The sequence below is a fragment of the Leopardus geoffroyi genome, chromosome D3 (genome assembly GCF_018350155.1).
Source record: "Leopardus geoffroyi isolate Oge1 chromosome D3, O.geoffroyi_Oge1_pat1.0, whole genome shotgun sequence".
Lineage (NCBI taxonomy): Eukaryota > Metazoa > Chordata > Mammalia > Carnivora > Felidae > Leopardus > Leopardus geoffroyi.
Genome location: NC_059339.1, coordinates 52,046,517 through 52,062,145, shown reverse-complemented (window position 1 = coordinate 52,062,145; position 15,629 = coordinate 52,046,517). Strand labels below are relative to the sequence as shown.

The 15,629-nt window shown below is 35.2% G+C and overlaps 1 pseudogene; it reads left to right on the top strand.

Annotated features, from left to right (window-relative positions):
* Positions 1-8,407: 8,407 nt before the first annotated feature.
* LOC123588649 lies at positions 8,408-8,538 on the top strand (annotated as a pseudogene).
* The last annotated feature ends 7,091 nt before the right edge of the window (positions 8,539-15,629 follow it).

The following is a 15,629-nucleotide window of genomic DNA, read 5'->3' as shown; positions in this document are numbered from 1 at the left end:
AGAAACATATTGTTGCTTGAGATCACAGCTGATAACACATGCCACTGGCCAGAACTAGTTACTAGGCCAGAGGTAGAATAGTACGCCCCACCTAATGTGGGAGGGGAGGAGGAGGAGTTGCTGAACAATCATCCAAATTTTATAATGTCCAGTGAAACTGTACTCTTTTGGATTATAATTCTAACAATGGCAATTTAGCTTCAAACACTAAATTATAGCTCCCAACATGTGAACTATAGATTCAATTAGGAAACTTTGGGCTACAACCAATGGGATCTTTTATTTACACAATAAAAACATTTTTAGGAAATCTAGATGTAGTGCTGATTTTAAAGCTGGCTATTTAGCCCCCAGCCTGGCCCGACATATCCCCTGATTCCATCATTTCCTTGTCTCTGCTATTTTTGATGTTCTCTTTACCCTCAGGTTTGTTGTGGTGGGAATACTCTTATTTCAGGATTTACAGTAAAAGATGACAACACAAGAGGAAGAAGAAAAAATACAACCTCTTATATGGTCTCTATTGGCAGATGTAAAAGTTTTCCAGGAAACCTCTGCAAATTTTCCCAGGTATCTCATAGAGTAAAAAATGAGTAAAAATACTCATTTTTGAACTACTCACTTGCACGGGAATGACCTCCTCTTTAGGTCAATCTTTCCTACTTCTGGAGTGGACAGAGCTGGCAGTCCAATCATTTTTTTTTAGATGAACATGTTTTTATTTTTGTTGTGTTTTGTTTGGGGGCAGGGTTTGAGGGAGATGCATCAGACAGTCGTGTCAGACAATCATTTGAGTATGGTTAAAACATTTATTTCATGGGTCTGTCATTATTTGTTTAAGATAATTTCTTAAATGTTAATTGCTGGAAAAACACTTTAAAATTTACATAGGATGTCCTGTTTCCAATTCTGTGTCTCCCTCTCTCTCTGCCCCTCCCCCGTTCATGCTCTGTCTCTCTCTGTCCCAAAAATAAATAAACGTTGAAAAAAAAATTAAAAAAAAAAAAGGGGGCGCCTGGGTGGCGCAGTCGGTTAAGCGTCCGACTTCAGCCAGGTCACAATCTCGCGGTCCGTGAGTTCGAGCCCCGCGTCAGGCTCTGGGCTGATGGCTCAGAGCCTGGAGCCTGTTTCCGATTCTGTGTCTCCCTCTCTCTCTGCCCCTCCCCCGTTCATGCTCTGTCTCTCTCTGTCCCAAAAATAAATAAATGTTGAAAAAAAATTTTTTTTAAATAAAATAAAATAAAATTTACATAGGATGTCACCATTGGGGCCCCCACAGTAACAGTACCAGTTCTCGAATCACTTCAGGGTAGCAATATGCTACTACCGCTTGTGGCCATTTTTTGAAAACCCAACACTGTTTTAGTCAGAGATAAATAATTTATCTGGACAAAGTTTCCATTTTTGCTAACATTTATTTCTAATGCATTTATATGATGAATTGCTTCTTTGTGTCCTTTGTCTTCTTAAATACTTTTCTCACTGATCACGTATAGGTAATATGTATATTAAACAACTGACACTTGGTCACTTATTTACAATATTTCTACTTCAGTTCTGTCCTTAGAGTTTCTAAAATGTTTATGAGGTCAAATTTATTTGTATTTTCCTTTATGGTTTCTTCCTTTGAAATAATTTCTTACTGAAAGAGATCTCTCAAAACAAACTTCCAATGGTTACTGGTATTCTACTTTTTTATTATTTCTTTAAAAATAATAATGCTGGGGGCACCCGGGTGGCTCAGTCGGTTGAGCCTCAGACTCTGGCTTAGGGCATGATCTCACAGTTCCTGAGTTTGGACCCCCACATGGGGCTCAGGCTTACTGCTGTCAGCGCAGAGCCTGATCCTCTGTCGGCCTCTATCTTCTCCCTCCCCTGCTTGTGCTCTCTCAAAAATAATTAAACATTTAAAAAAAGAATAATAATTCTGTTAGCTGTATAGAAATTAGCTGTGTGTGTGTGTGTGTGTGTGTGTGTGTGCATGCATGGGGTGTGTATGTTGCCATAAAGACTTAATTTGATTTGATTTTGATTCAAATATTCAACTCATTTTCCTTGAGCTATTTTTCCCACTGATTTGAAAGGATCTGATTCTCTGGCTTTCTTTTGATAGCTCTGTCTATTCTCATATAAGTACCAATCTTTTTCTTCGAAGCTTTATATTTTATATTAACATTTGACAGCCAAGTCCCTCCTAATTTTCTCTTTTTCAAGATAGACTTATATTTCAACTGTTTATCATTCAGATAAACTTTTGCAATTTGTCTGATGAATTAAACTTATATATTAGTTTGGGAAAAGTTAACCGGAGTGTTTATCTAGCAGACTCTAGAAGAGTCTCCTTTTAATTATCTTATTGGCGGAATTCTGAATTAAACTTAAATTATTTTTTAAGGTGAAACTCACCTCCATTTCTTATTTTATGCATTTTCTGTAGATTATCTCATCTGACTTCATGGTTATGTCTGCAATTTCTGTGTTAAATTTCCAAAATGTGTATTTCAATTTCATACTCCTCATGGTAGCTTCCTTAGGTAATGATCATTAAGCACTTACTAGGTAAAGATACTGAATGAAGTGCTTTATGTGGATTATCTCATTTTTTCTGGAGAACAACTCCTTAAGGGATGTATAATCAGTACCTGAATTTTACAGATGATGAAACTAAGGTCCTAAATGATTGAAAAATCTGCCCGAGGTCACAGAAGTATAAAAAAGACATAGAAGTTTAACCCAATTCTACCCCAATGTCCATGTTCTTAATAATTAAAGTCTTCTATCTCTAAGTGTTTGTTTCCTGTATACACTGTTGCCAGTTGGCACTTCAAATTTAGGATGCCAAAATGCTTCCTGATCATCTTTACCTCAACTGCTTTTTTCCCAGTTTTGTCTTCTTTTTAAATTGGTGATACTGTAATATTCCAACTCGCCTAAAAGAAAGAAATGGGAGTCATTTTTGTAACTTGCTTTTCCTTCTCACATTACATTTAACAGTCAAATCTTGTTAATTGTGTGTGTGTGTGTGTGTGTGTGTGTGTGTGCGTGTGTGTATTCTTTTCTCAAACTAGACCCTATCTATGTTACATACTTTTGTTACTGCTCTTGGTTTAAGGGCTCAGTTTTGAGGCGCCTGGGTGGCTCAGTCGGTTAAGTGGCTGACTTCGGCTCAGGTCATGATCTCTTGGTCAGTGAGTTTGAGCCCCGTGTCGGGCTCCGTGCTGACAGCTCAGAGCCTGGAGCCTGTTTCAGATTCTGTGTCTCCCTCTCTCTGACCCTCCCCCATTCATGCTTTGTGTCTCTCTGTCTCAAAAATAAATAAACGTTAAAAAAATTTTTTTTAAAAGGAGCTCAGTTTTTTCCTTTACATATGTATCATAGTGGTCCTTCAAGACCCAAATATAACAAAGTACCCAGCGAAATTTCTCATATGTCTTTCCGAAGCTTTAAAATTGGACGAATTAATTGCTGCCTTTTTAATCCTCCAGTAACTAGATTCAAAATTGTACTTACAGAAAAATCCAATGTGTTTTTAGTTTGATGAAAATGAGATAGTGCCAAACACAACAAAAACACTACTTTTTAATTTTGTATTGTCTTCATATTAAATATAACACTTTTTGCTTAGTGTGGCAAAAAAGAAACAATAATACCTTTATATATCAAATTCAGAATATTTCATTTGTGAAATATTAAATTCTAGAGATGAAACAGAGAGGGGAAGCTGGTACAAAGTAAAATACTTGTATTTTTTAGGAGTTGAACTATAGAATTTCAGAACTACAGTGTATTAAACTTTCTTATCAGTAAATAACAAACATATTCAATAACTAATAATAGCAGATGGGTTTCACCTAACGCTATGGGTATCATTGCTCTGGTTTTTGGGAAAACTTATAAGTTTATAATTTTAAATATTATCAAATTGGATTCTTAGGCTTCCCATTTATCTTACCATTACAATTATTAAGATGATTAAGTTTATCTTTAGAAATAGTGAAAATTTGGAATTGAACCTCCAAATGGCACCTTAGGTAGATACTAGTATTTCAAGAGAGAACATGTAACTTTGTGGATAGCACAACTTTGGTTAGATATAAGAGAAAACAAAAGAAAAAGAAGAAAAACATATGCAAAAATTGGAGAGAATAGACTACTAAAAAATGTTTATGACTGACTTTTCCCCACATATAAGATTTGGTAGAATTAAACTTTAGTGTGCTATTCCAAATGAGATACTTTCTAGGAAAATGACAAAGGGTGATAAGAAGTAATGACAAGAAGATTTTATATGGTGCATCCTTTATCAAGTACCAGAATAAATTAATGGCTTAGCATAAATTCAAGTAGACAGTAAGCTCTTTTAGGGGCTGTTTGATTTTTTTTTTTTTTTAATTATTCTAAGAAGTACAAATCTTAATACTAAATAAAGCTTTATTATCCTTGAGTTTCCAGAACACATTCTGGAGAGTAAATTTTAATCAAGATATCCTGTAGCATTTAGAAAATGCAAGGCAACTTAAGCATCAATTTAAAACATAAGTGGGCATATTTTTTTATTTTTTGTAAATTCTTCTGTTTATCATTATTTTAAATTTTTTGCTGGCCTCTTTTTCTCTTTTCTTGCATGAGTGGTTATTCTGGAAAAACCAGTTTTATTTTGCATCCATATAAAGGGGGATTTTTCACAGGAATGAAGTAACTTCTGGGTTCTGGTAACTAGCTTTTATTTTTTTTTCAACACACATTTTATTGAAAAGGCTTTAGTAATATGTTGTTTAAATATAGTTTTGAATGTTTGAAAACTGCATTGTATTTGGTTTCAAATGAGTGCTTTTATAGAGAACAATAAATGCATGCATTGATTGTACATACAGTAAGATAAATACTTTTTTATTTTGTGATATTAAAACCTATTTTTCTCTTAGAAAACACAAAGGATGGAAAATACAACTTTGGGGAATTCTAAACATGGTGTGTAAAGGTTTCTGTGGAAATCCCACAGATTATGTTTCTGTAATACTGATATATACAGTATTAAACTAGAAAGTAGATGATTCTGAATGTAAGGGGTGGGGACATAACAGATGAATGAAAAAAAATGCTGATATATTCTAACTCTCCACTTCAGCAGATACAATTTATGGTATAAGTTGGTATAAGGGTTTTGGTAAGTTCTTATTTTCTTTGGTTAAAAGTCACTGTGTAGATTTGGAAAAACTCCAAAAACTCATGTCTTCAATATGTGAGAATAATAATACATAAATATGTGAATGAATGCATGGATATTCATTCTGTGGTTCATCATTGTGTCTTATTTGAAATAACATTTGGGTACTTCCTACTGATTTCAAATGGAGATACAGATCATTAGATAAACAGGATAGAATGGTATTTAATGGCATGGCTTTAAAGACAAATTACTATATTCAGTTACTGATTCTGCCTCTTAGTAGTATTAGGAACTTGTACAACTTATCTCTATGTGTTCCAGTTTTCTCATTTGAGAAATAGAGTTAAAAATTGGATAAATATACTTACACACTTTAAAAAGTACCTGGCATATATTGCAGGCAAAATAAATCTTACTTTTATAAACAGTAAAGAGCTTAGTCAGTGGCTGGTGAATTTAATTAATGTCTAGAAGGCCTTAGAAAGAACTGCTTGATTTTGTTCATGTTTCTAATAACTTAGAATTTACAAAGTATCCTTATTTTTAATACTGCACCTATAAAGAGGGGAAAGTTTAATTGAATTTGCAGCTTGTTAATGAAACAAAATTATCCTGAATTAAGGACCATCAGACCAAGATTAGATATATGATTTGTATACCTTGTGTACTCAGATATAGAGCACTTCTTCCTCTAGCAAGTTTTGTTTCTAACCTAAAAAGGGAGGAGGAAAAAGCAGTGATAAGTGTAAGGGAAGAAGATGGGGTCATTAGTCAAAGGCTTTAAGTCAATTTTCACTTTTTTTTTCTTTTAATCTGTGCCTTTTTTAAAAAATATGAAATTTATTGTCAAATTGGTTTCCATACAAAACCCAGTGCTCATCCCAACAGGTGCCCTCCTCAATGCCTATCACCCACTTTCCCCTCCCTCCCATCCCCATCAACCCTCAGTTTATTCTGTTTTTAAGAGTCTCTTATGGTTTGCCTCCCTCCCTCTCTAACATTTTTTCCTTCCCCTCCTCCATCCTCTTCTGTTAAGTTTCTCAGGATCCACATAAGAGTGAAAACATATGGTATCTGTCTTTCTTTGTATGACTTATTTCACTTAGCATAACACTCTCCAGTTCTATCCACGTTGCTACAAAAGGCCATATTTCATTCTTTCTCATTGCCAAGTAGTATTCCATTGTGTATATAAACCACAATTTCTTTATCCATTCATCAGTTGATGGACATTTAGGCTCTTTCCATAGTTTGGCTATTGCTGAAAGTGCTGTTATAAACATTGGGGTACAAGTGCCCCTATGCATCAGCTCTCCTGTATCCCTTGGGTAAATTCCTAGCAGTGCTACTGCTGGGTCATAGGGTAGATCTATTTTTAATTTTTTTGAGGAACCTCCACAATGTTTTCCAGAGTGGCTGTACCAGGTTGCATTCCCACCAACAGTGCAAGAAGGTTCCCGGTTCTCCACATCCTCACCAGCATCTATAGTCTCCTGATTTGTTCATTTTAGCCACTCTGACTGGTGTGAGGTGATATCTCAGTGTGGTTTTGATTTGTATTTCCCTGATGAGGAGTGGTGTTGAGCATCTTTTCATGTGCCTATTGGCTATCTGGATGTCTTCTTTAGAAAAGTGTCTATTCATGTTTTCTGCCCATTTCTTCACTGGATTATTTCACTTTTTGTGGATGACACAATATTATACATGGAAAAACCAACAGACTCCACCAACAGTCTGCTAGAACTGATACATGAATTCAGCAAAGTCGCAAATACAAAATCAATGTACAGAAATCAGTTGCATTTTATACACTAATAATGAAGCAACAGAAAGACAAGTAAAGAAACTGATCCAATTCACAATTGCACCCAGAATCATAAAATACCTAGGAATAGACTTCACCAAAGATGTAAAAGATCTGTATGCTGAAAACTATAGAAAGCTTATGAAGGAAATTGAAGAAGATTTAAAGAAATGGAAAGACATTCCCTGCTCATGGATTGGAAAAATAAATATTGTCAAAATGTCAATACTACCCAAAGCTATCTACACATTCAATGCAATCCCAATCAAAATTGCACCAGCATTCTTCTCGAAGCTAGAACTAGCAATCCTAAAATTCGTATGGAAACACAAAAGACCCTGAATAGCCAAAGTAATATTGAAGAAAACCAAAGCAGGAGGCATCACAATCCCAGACCTTAGCCTCTACTACAAAGCTGTAATCATCAAGACAGCATGGTTTTGGCACAAAAACAGACACATAGACCAATGGAATAGAATAGAGACTCCAGAATTGAACCCACAAAAGTATGGCCAACTAAACTTTGACAAAGCAGGAAAGAATATCCAATGGAAACAAGACAGTCTCTTTAACAAATGGTGCTGGGAGAACTGGACCCAGCACCATGCAACATGCAAAGAAGGAAACTGGACCACTTTCTTACACCATTCACAAAAATAAACTCATAATGGATAAAGGACCTGAATGTGAGACAGGACACCATCAAAACCCTAGAGGAGAAAGCAGGAAAAAACCTCTCTGACCTCAGCCGCAGCAATTTCTTACTTGACACATCTCCAAAGGCAAGGGAATTAAAAGCAAAAATGAACTATTGGGACCTCATCAAGATAAAAGCTTCTGGACTGCAAAGGAAACAACCAACAAAACTAAAAGGCAACCAATGGAATGGGAAAAGATATTTGCAAATGACATTAGACAAAGGGCTAGTTTCCAAAATCTATAAAGAACTCACCAAACTTCACACCCAAAGTCAATTTTCACTTTTAAGAGAAGAAATGGTTCCTTGAGAGGATTGGCTAATGATTCACCAAAAGGTCTTATTCACATGCCTAGAGAAATCTGGATACATATTTTCACTACCTAAGCCACAACAGCTTTCAAATGTAGGTGCTGAACTTACAAACGCTCCATTTTACAGAGGATGAAAACTGGTCTCAGAAAATTCAAGCAATATTTAAGGTCATTATCATCATTTAGTAAATAAGAAGATTGAGGCTGAGGAATTTTATGAATTACCATTGGAGAAAATAATTTAAAAAAAACCCACCAAATACAGTTTCAGAAGCTTAGAATTATATCCGTGCATGTCATAAGGACTATACAAGTCCTTTTCTTCCTTTCATTAATGTATAATATGTGTATCTTGTCACATTACGACTTCAAGTGTTTCCCAACAATAATCTTAGAGTCATTAATGAAAAATAATTATTTCAATCGCTTCTCAGCCTTTTGGCTAAGATCAAGTGTAAAAATAATTATTTCAAGTTTTGTGAATTATTTGATCTTTAACATCCAAAGTTTCAAATAAACATACTGGTTACCATTCTAACTGGATGGAAATCATTTATATAAAACTGCCATACTTCTACCTTTGAAAATCATACCTTTTAGTATTTCAGATATAATTTAGAATGACAGAAAAAAATAGAGCTATTATTAATTCATGTTTTCAAAGAGAAAAGTAAAATTCAGAAGTAGTAGGCTCTTGTTCTAAATTTAGAACATATAATTTTCTACTGTGTTCAAAAGTTACTTAACTGCAGTTAATAATGCATTATTTACTCTAACATCAAGTCTAAAATATTGCAACCATTTGGAATTTTATCTCCATTGTATCTAAAAACATTTTTGAAGCAACGCCATCTACACAATTTTTCTGTAGCTGTTAACATCGATTTAGTCTGCAAAACGTTAAAGCATGATTTGCTATGCTCTGGCACATCTCTAGTCTATGTCAGAGAAGAAATGTCACAGGTTTACATATAAGTACGTCTGTCTACATGACAATCAGGTCTACTGATTAAATCTAGATTTTGAATGTCTGAACAAGCCAGAATATTTCTAGGACAGGGGAAAAACAGTGGCCTCTTCTTTCGACCTCCAAAGAATTTGCATTATCCCTTTCTGAAGATTTGCAACAGTCATTTGTTTAGCAAAGTGCATTGATAAGCAATACTGAGCATAAAATTTGTGCATGTGAGGGGTATTTTGAAGGTGACATGGAGCCGTATTTCCCTATATTTGAAATTAAGTGAATGTTGGGAGTGAGGGAGCTGTGAGAAGGGAAGAAGGGACCTGGCCAACTGCTCCACACAATAACCCCCTCTAGTCCAATGGATTAAAAGTCAGATACAGAGCTCAGACTTTCTGGGTTGAAATCTGGCTATACCATTCCCTTGCTCTGTGATTTTAGGTTCTTAACAAATTAAATTTTGTTAAAATGGTATCTTACTTATCTATCCTGTATGATTTTTTCCTTCTATTTAGTAACAAAAGATATGAGTTGCAAAGAAAACCTATTGAGATGTATATGTATATACGTCATATATATATATATATATATATATATATATATATGACTTCACAAGCAGCAAAAATTGCATATTTCTTACTTTATTCCAAAAAATAATTTCCAGATATTTTTGAGATTCTTAATATATGGCCATTTATAGACTATTTAGATCTATTATAGATCTATATAGATCTATATTCTATAATATTTAGATCTAGTATAATTGCCTTTTATTATTTTCACTATTCATTATTTTAATTTATCAAGGTCTATTAACATATTTATTAAATGCATATTCAAAATTTTATATGAGCATTTATTATTCCTACACTGATATTAACATAAACATAAAAATAATATAGAACTATAATTCACATAATTGTCGATTTGGAGGAAAGGACTTAGAAATACCAGTATAATCATATGCAAAAGGCACATGGTAGATTCTTCATAACCTGTATTTTCCAAATAAAATGAAAAAAGATGCTGTATCAATATACAGGTCAAAAATATTTGGCATATGGGGCTTGCTGAAAGTCCTTAGGTGACCTGTTGACTTAATCTATAGCCTAGACACAGGGCATTTACAATTGTTTTAAAATTATTCAGCAAAGTTTTTACAAATCGTATTATTTGGATTAAAGATTCATAGCTTGTTTTATGCTCTTAAATACCTGAAAACATTACCCAATCTATCACTGAAATCAGAGAAATATACACATTTATTTTCACTTTGTTAAAAATCATATTTTACTTATCTATTCGGCATACTTTTCTTACATCTATTCAATAACAAAAGGTCAGAATTGCAAAGCAAAACAATCAACATTCTGTAGTAATTTGATGGCATTCATTTTTGAATCTTATAACAACACATTGTTTCAGACACAAACTTTGGTTTATGACATTTTCCACTATTTGGTGTTTGTGTTCTTGTATCCCGTAATCCTAGAAGTAAACTAATTCAAACAACATCTTTAGTGATGCCTGGATGGATGGACTATCTTCCAGTAGGGAAACCTTAGCAGTAGTCAATAGTTAACTACATTTATTACTTCATTTACCAGTACTTTAAAATCCACAGTGGGCATGTTTACAGCATGTACTGAATAATTACATCTCTTGTATATCAAAAGTTTTATTCCAATTTTTCCCCAAATCTACAAAAAGTACTCATAAAAAATTTACTAGCAAATCTCTCACAATGGGATATATAAAACTATGCTAATCTATTTTAAAGTCTTAATAATAGTATAATATGACTTTATTTTAAATATATAAAAATAAAAATTGCTATCCTCCACAGATTTAAATATATTTGTATGAAAGCATTATTCTGTGTTCCTGGTGGTTTTGTTTTGTGAGGGATCACTGGGGCAAAATTGTAAGAAAGGCCTTTCAATAAAGCTATTTTCAAAATTGTTCAACCTTAATTCACACTTCCTAGTTTCAGAGGAAGATCATATTCACATACCTAGGGAAAAGATTATGTGTGTATTCTGGACTGATCGATATGCTGCCAGTCATTCAACATTGCATAGAATATCCAAGTGATCAAATAATATACTTTTTTTTTTTCTTATTCAAGTGAGTGGGATATTTTTTAAATCTTGTAGAGCAACTGGTTCTAGGGATTAAAGGAGTTGGGAATTGGCTCATGAAAACTTTTTAAAAATGTAGTAGAGGGGGACACCTAGTAATTCAGTCTGTTAACCATCCGACTCTTGATTTTGGCTCAGGTTGATTTCATGGTTCATGAGATGGAGCCCTGCACTGGGCTCTGTGCTGACAGTGTGAAGCCTGCTAGGGATTCTCTCTCTGGCCACCCCCCGCCCCCGCTCCTCCCCTGTTCGTTCTGTCTCTCTTCAAACAAATAAATAAGCATTTTTAAAAATACAGTAGATGTTGGCAACACCTGATAAGACCATATCGTTACTTCACTCATGAAACATCTTGGGAACTATATTTTACATACAGCCTCTCAAAGAGAATGGATGAGTTGAAAAAACAGATAGAATACAATTTATCCCAAAGCAGTGCCTATCTGTATTACAGTGGGGCATATTCCAACTTGACTTTAATGGGTCAAATGTACAGAGAATCACACAGAACTTAGTGAGACTACAAAACCTAGGCACAGCCAGAATATCCAAAAGACAGCACCTAAACATGGGCTTTCAGGCGTTCCTTACCTTTCTCCCACCTCTTCCTTCCTCACACCTTCCATCTTTTTGTCCTGCTTCTTCTGCTGGAAGGGGTTTGCAAACTTTTCTAATCATGAAGGGAAATTTAAAAAGACTGAGAAGTGAAGGGAACAGGTGGGTAGAAGAGACAAAACCATTTGTCTCCTAGAAAAAGAAACAAAACAAGAGTGGGAGCTGGTCTGGAAACACGCCTGCCCAATATCACATGACAAATGTAAACACTGTCAATGCAGCTGTCCATATTTATGGCTTCTTCTCTCATATTTACTACCATCCGGTCACCATCAATTCCAGCAAAGACTCATCTGTCAAGCAGTGGCATCAGTTTTATGAAGATGTTGACAATTGCTGTGAAAAAGTTAAAATGTTCCTGCTCCTAGGTACTTGCTTTCCACAGCATACTGTGAAATTTGTGAAGAGAATCTCTGTGAAGGCTTGAACATATGAAATAACGTATCTACTGGAAAACATTTTCACTCAATTCAAGTGTGTTGTAAAAATCAGGGAGAATTGAGGAACTAGTCAAACTGGAACAGAAGTAAGAATATGTCATGGGGGCTGTACTGGGTATGTTGTGAAGGAGACTCCAACCTTTTCAGGTTTCAATAGAACTCTGGTGGGATTTGATCCACTCCATGTAACTGGCTGTGTGGTATCTTTGACTTAATTACTTGTTTTACCTTAGTTTAATTATTATGATCTGTTTACATTTGACTTTTGAATCAGGAGGGGGAAAATACCATACAGCTTTGGAGTTAGAAAAGAAAAAGCCAATCAACTTTTAAGAACTAGACACAAAAAGTGAAGAACTTCATTATCTTAATAGTAACTAAAGAAAAAAATAAAAATTTGAAACTCCTATTATGAAAAAAAGCAATATCAAATTTAAAACATATATACTAGTTTAGAAAACAGGATGCATTGTCTTCCCAATTATATTGTTTTTTTTTTAAGTTTATTTATTTTGAGAGAGAGAGAGAGAGAGAGAGAGCAAGCAAATGGGGAAGGGAGAGAGAAAGAATTCCAAATAGGCTCCACACAGTGCAGAACCTGACATGGGGCTCAAAGCCACAAACCGTGATATCATGACCTGAGCCAAAATCAAGGGTCAGACACTTAACCGAATGAGCCACCCAGGGGCCCCTATACTCTTGTTTATTGGAGAGAATGACATCTGTCTACTTCAGAACCTAAGGTACATAGGACATTTTCAATGCATATTTTAGTTGATAGATTTGTGATTTATTAATTTGTTCTGCATAAAGTTCTATAAAGCTAAAGAACACCTTCTAGTTAGTGGAGTGCAATGCAATTTTTGAATGAATCAACAAATGGTTAAACATTAAATTTGATCTGGATTGTAGTAGATATAGCTCATGCACTGGTTTGGGCAATCTCTGATCCCACGGTGACCAAATTTGTATGGCCTTTTTATTTTTATGTTTATTTATTTTTGAGAAAGAGTGAGTGAGCAGGGGCAGGGCAGAAAGAGGGGAAAGAGGGAGAGAGAGAATCCAAAGCAGGCTCTGCACTGTCAGCACAGAGTCGGATGAGGGGCTCGAACTCACCAGCTGTGAGATCATGATCTGAGCCCAAACCAAGAGTCAGATGCTTAACCAATTCAGCCATCCAGGTGCCCCTGGGTATGGCCTTTCTAATATCATGCAGGTACAGCCTGACAGCACTTCATCTCATGTACATACCATGTAGTCAAAGCCTCTCCAGCAGATAATGAGGTTTGGGACACTACAAGATGCAGTTTAGTGTCTATGAATGCAGCACCCATGAGAACAAGGGGTTTAACATTCCATGGGACAAACCTTTGCCCTAAGGGCACAGAAACCTGTGAATAAATACTTTTTTTTTTTACATCACTGGAAGGGTTGTCTTAAAATGTAGTTTCTTGTTTTCTCGGAAGAATCTCTCATGATCGAATCATTACCAACACTTCACAGAAGTTTCCTCAAAACTGTCACCTTGGGGTGCCTAGGTGTTTCTGTTGGTTAAATGCCCCTCTTTTGGTTTGGCTCATGTCATGACCTCACAGTTCATGAGTTCGAGCCCTGCGTCGGGTTATGTGCTGTGGTGCCTACTTGGGATTCTTTGTCTCCCCCTCTCTCTGCCCCTCCCACCCCCCTTTCAAAAAAAAAAAAACGTAAAAAAGAAAGTGTCACCTTTCTAATTCTCCCTTCCTCCTTTCTACTCAATCCCTCCCCTGGGTGTGTACTTTTAACTAAAATAACAATGCATGTCTTCACCTCAACATCTGAGTTCTAAGGAAACCCAGGTTGAGGCATGGGAATGAGATTTGAAACTTTCAGTACTAACTTTGGGATTCCTTTTTCATGTGTGAGTGTGTGTGTGTGAGTGTGCATGTGCGTGTGTGTGTGTGTGTGTGTGCGTGTAATGCTTTGAGTATAGCATAAAGCTTAATAAATAACTACAAAAGCAATACCCATTCTCCAAGCAAAGAATAATTTCTAAGATCATCCGAGTCACATACATTACCACTCTAAACATGAATTTAACTCTGAGTTATCCTTTGGTTACAATAAGCTTAGAAACATCACCTTGATCTTGGTTGCATCTTTGTTATTTCTGATACAACCTTCTCATTTCTTCATATACATATATACTTACATATATATACCTATATATGCAGTCCAGAAATAAAATAAATATATGTTTTAGAAGGGTTTATTCATATAAAATTAACAGGATAACCTAATAATATATTCACCTAAATGCTTCTCCTCCAACCCTGATATGTACTTCCATATGAAAGAAGCCTATAAATATCACTCATGTGTTCTCTCTACCCCTTTATTCATTTTGTTCTTTTGAAGGTAGAAGAGTCTCTATAACAGCCAGAAGAAGAAACTGAGGCACCATGTTCTTTTCTCTTCTTTCACTTGAGAGCAAAGAGTTTTGGAAGTAAATGCTCCTCCAAACTACCAATCAGCTCAGCATGGAGTAAGGGATGAGTACAGCAGGACTGTCACATTCCCATACTGTCAATGACTAATTCTAGCAAATTCTGTGGCTCTGTATTAGGAAACACATTTTTCCTGCATACCTTAGCTGTGCTTTCCAGCCGAACTTTCTCAGTAATGAAGGTGATTTTTTTTTGAACCACATCTTTGCTTCGATGAAGTGAATATACTGCTGTTATGGACATTAATTATGATTGATAATAAAAAATGATGATTATTTAGTGATTATCATGTATTAGGTGGGTTCTATTTACCAAGCATAAAAGTTACCTAATTATTAGCATCTCCATTTTACAGGGACAAAAAGCTTAAAAAGAACAAGTGAAATGTCCAAAGTCCCAATGCCTAGAAAGAAGTAAAAATTCAAACTTCCTGTTCTTCTACGTAACATTTAATTTTATTTTATCTTTTTAAAGTTTATTTATTTTGAGAGTGAGAGAGAGAGAGCATGCATGTACATGCATGTGCAAGCAGGGTAGGGACAGAGAGAGAGGGTGGATGAGAATCCCAATCAGGTTTTGCACTGTCAGGACAGATCCCAATGTGGGGCTCTATCTCAGCAACTGTGAGATCATGACCTGAGCTGAAATCGAGAGTCAGACGCTTAACTGACTGAGCCACCCAGGCGGCCCCACAATGTTAAATTTTAAATTAATAAATTAATAAAGACATTTATCTAGAGAACCAAGTTCTTGTGGTCCAGGTACATTGATTTTGCTATTTTTTTTTTTTTTTTGTAAATTTAAGTGATTTAGATTGACCAATAGTTGATATACACATTAAATTGTCTCACTCAAACATCACATGTCTCAAACAACCTGTTGAAAGATGCGACATTTTAAATATTTAATCATCTTCTGAGATGGTAACCACATGATGCATACTTCAATTTTTAAAGGAATTTACCTTGTGGACTTACTTGAAATTGTTATTTTAAATATTGGAG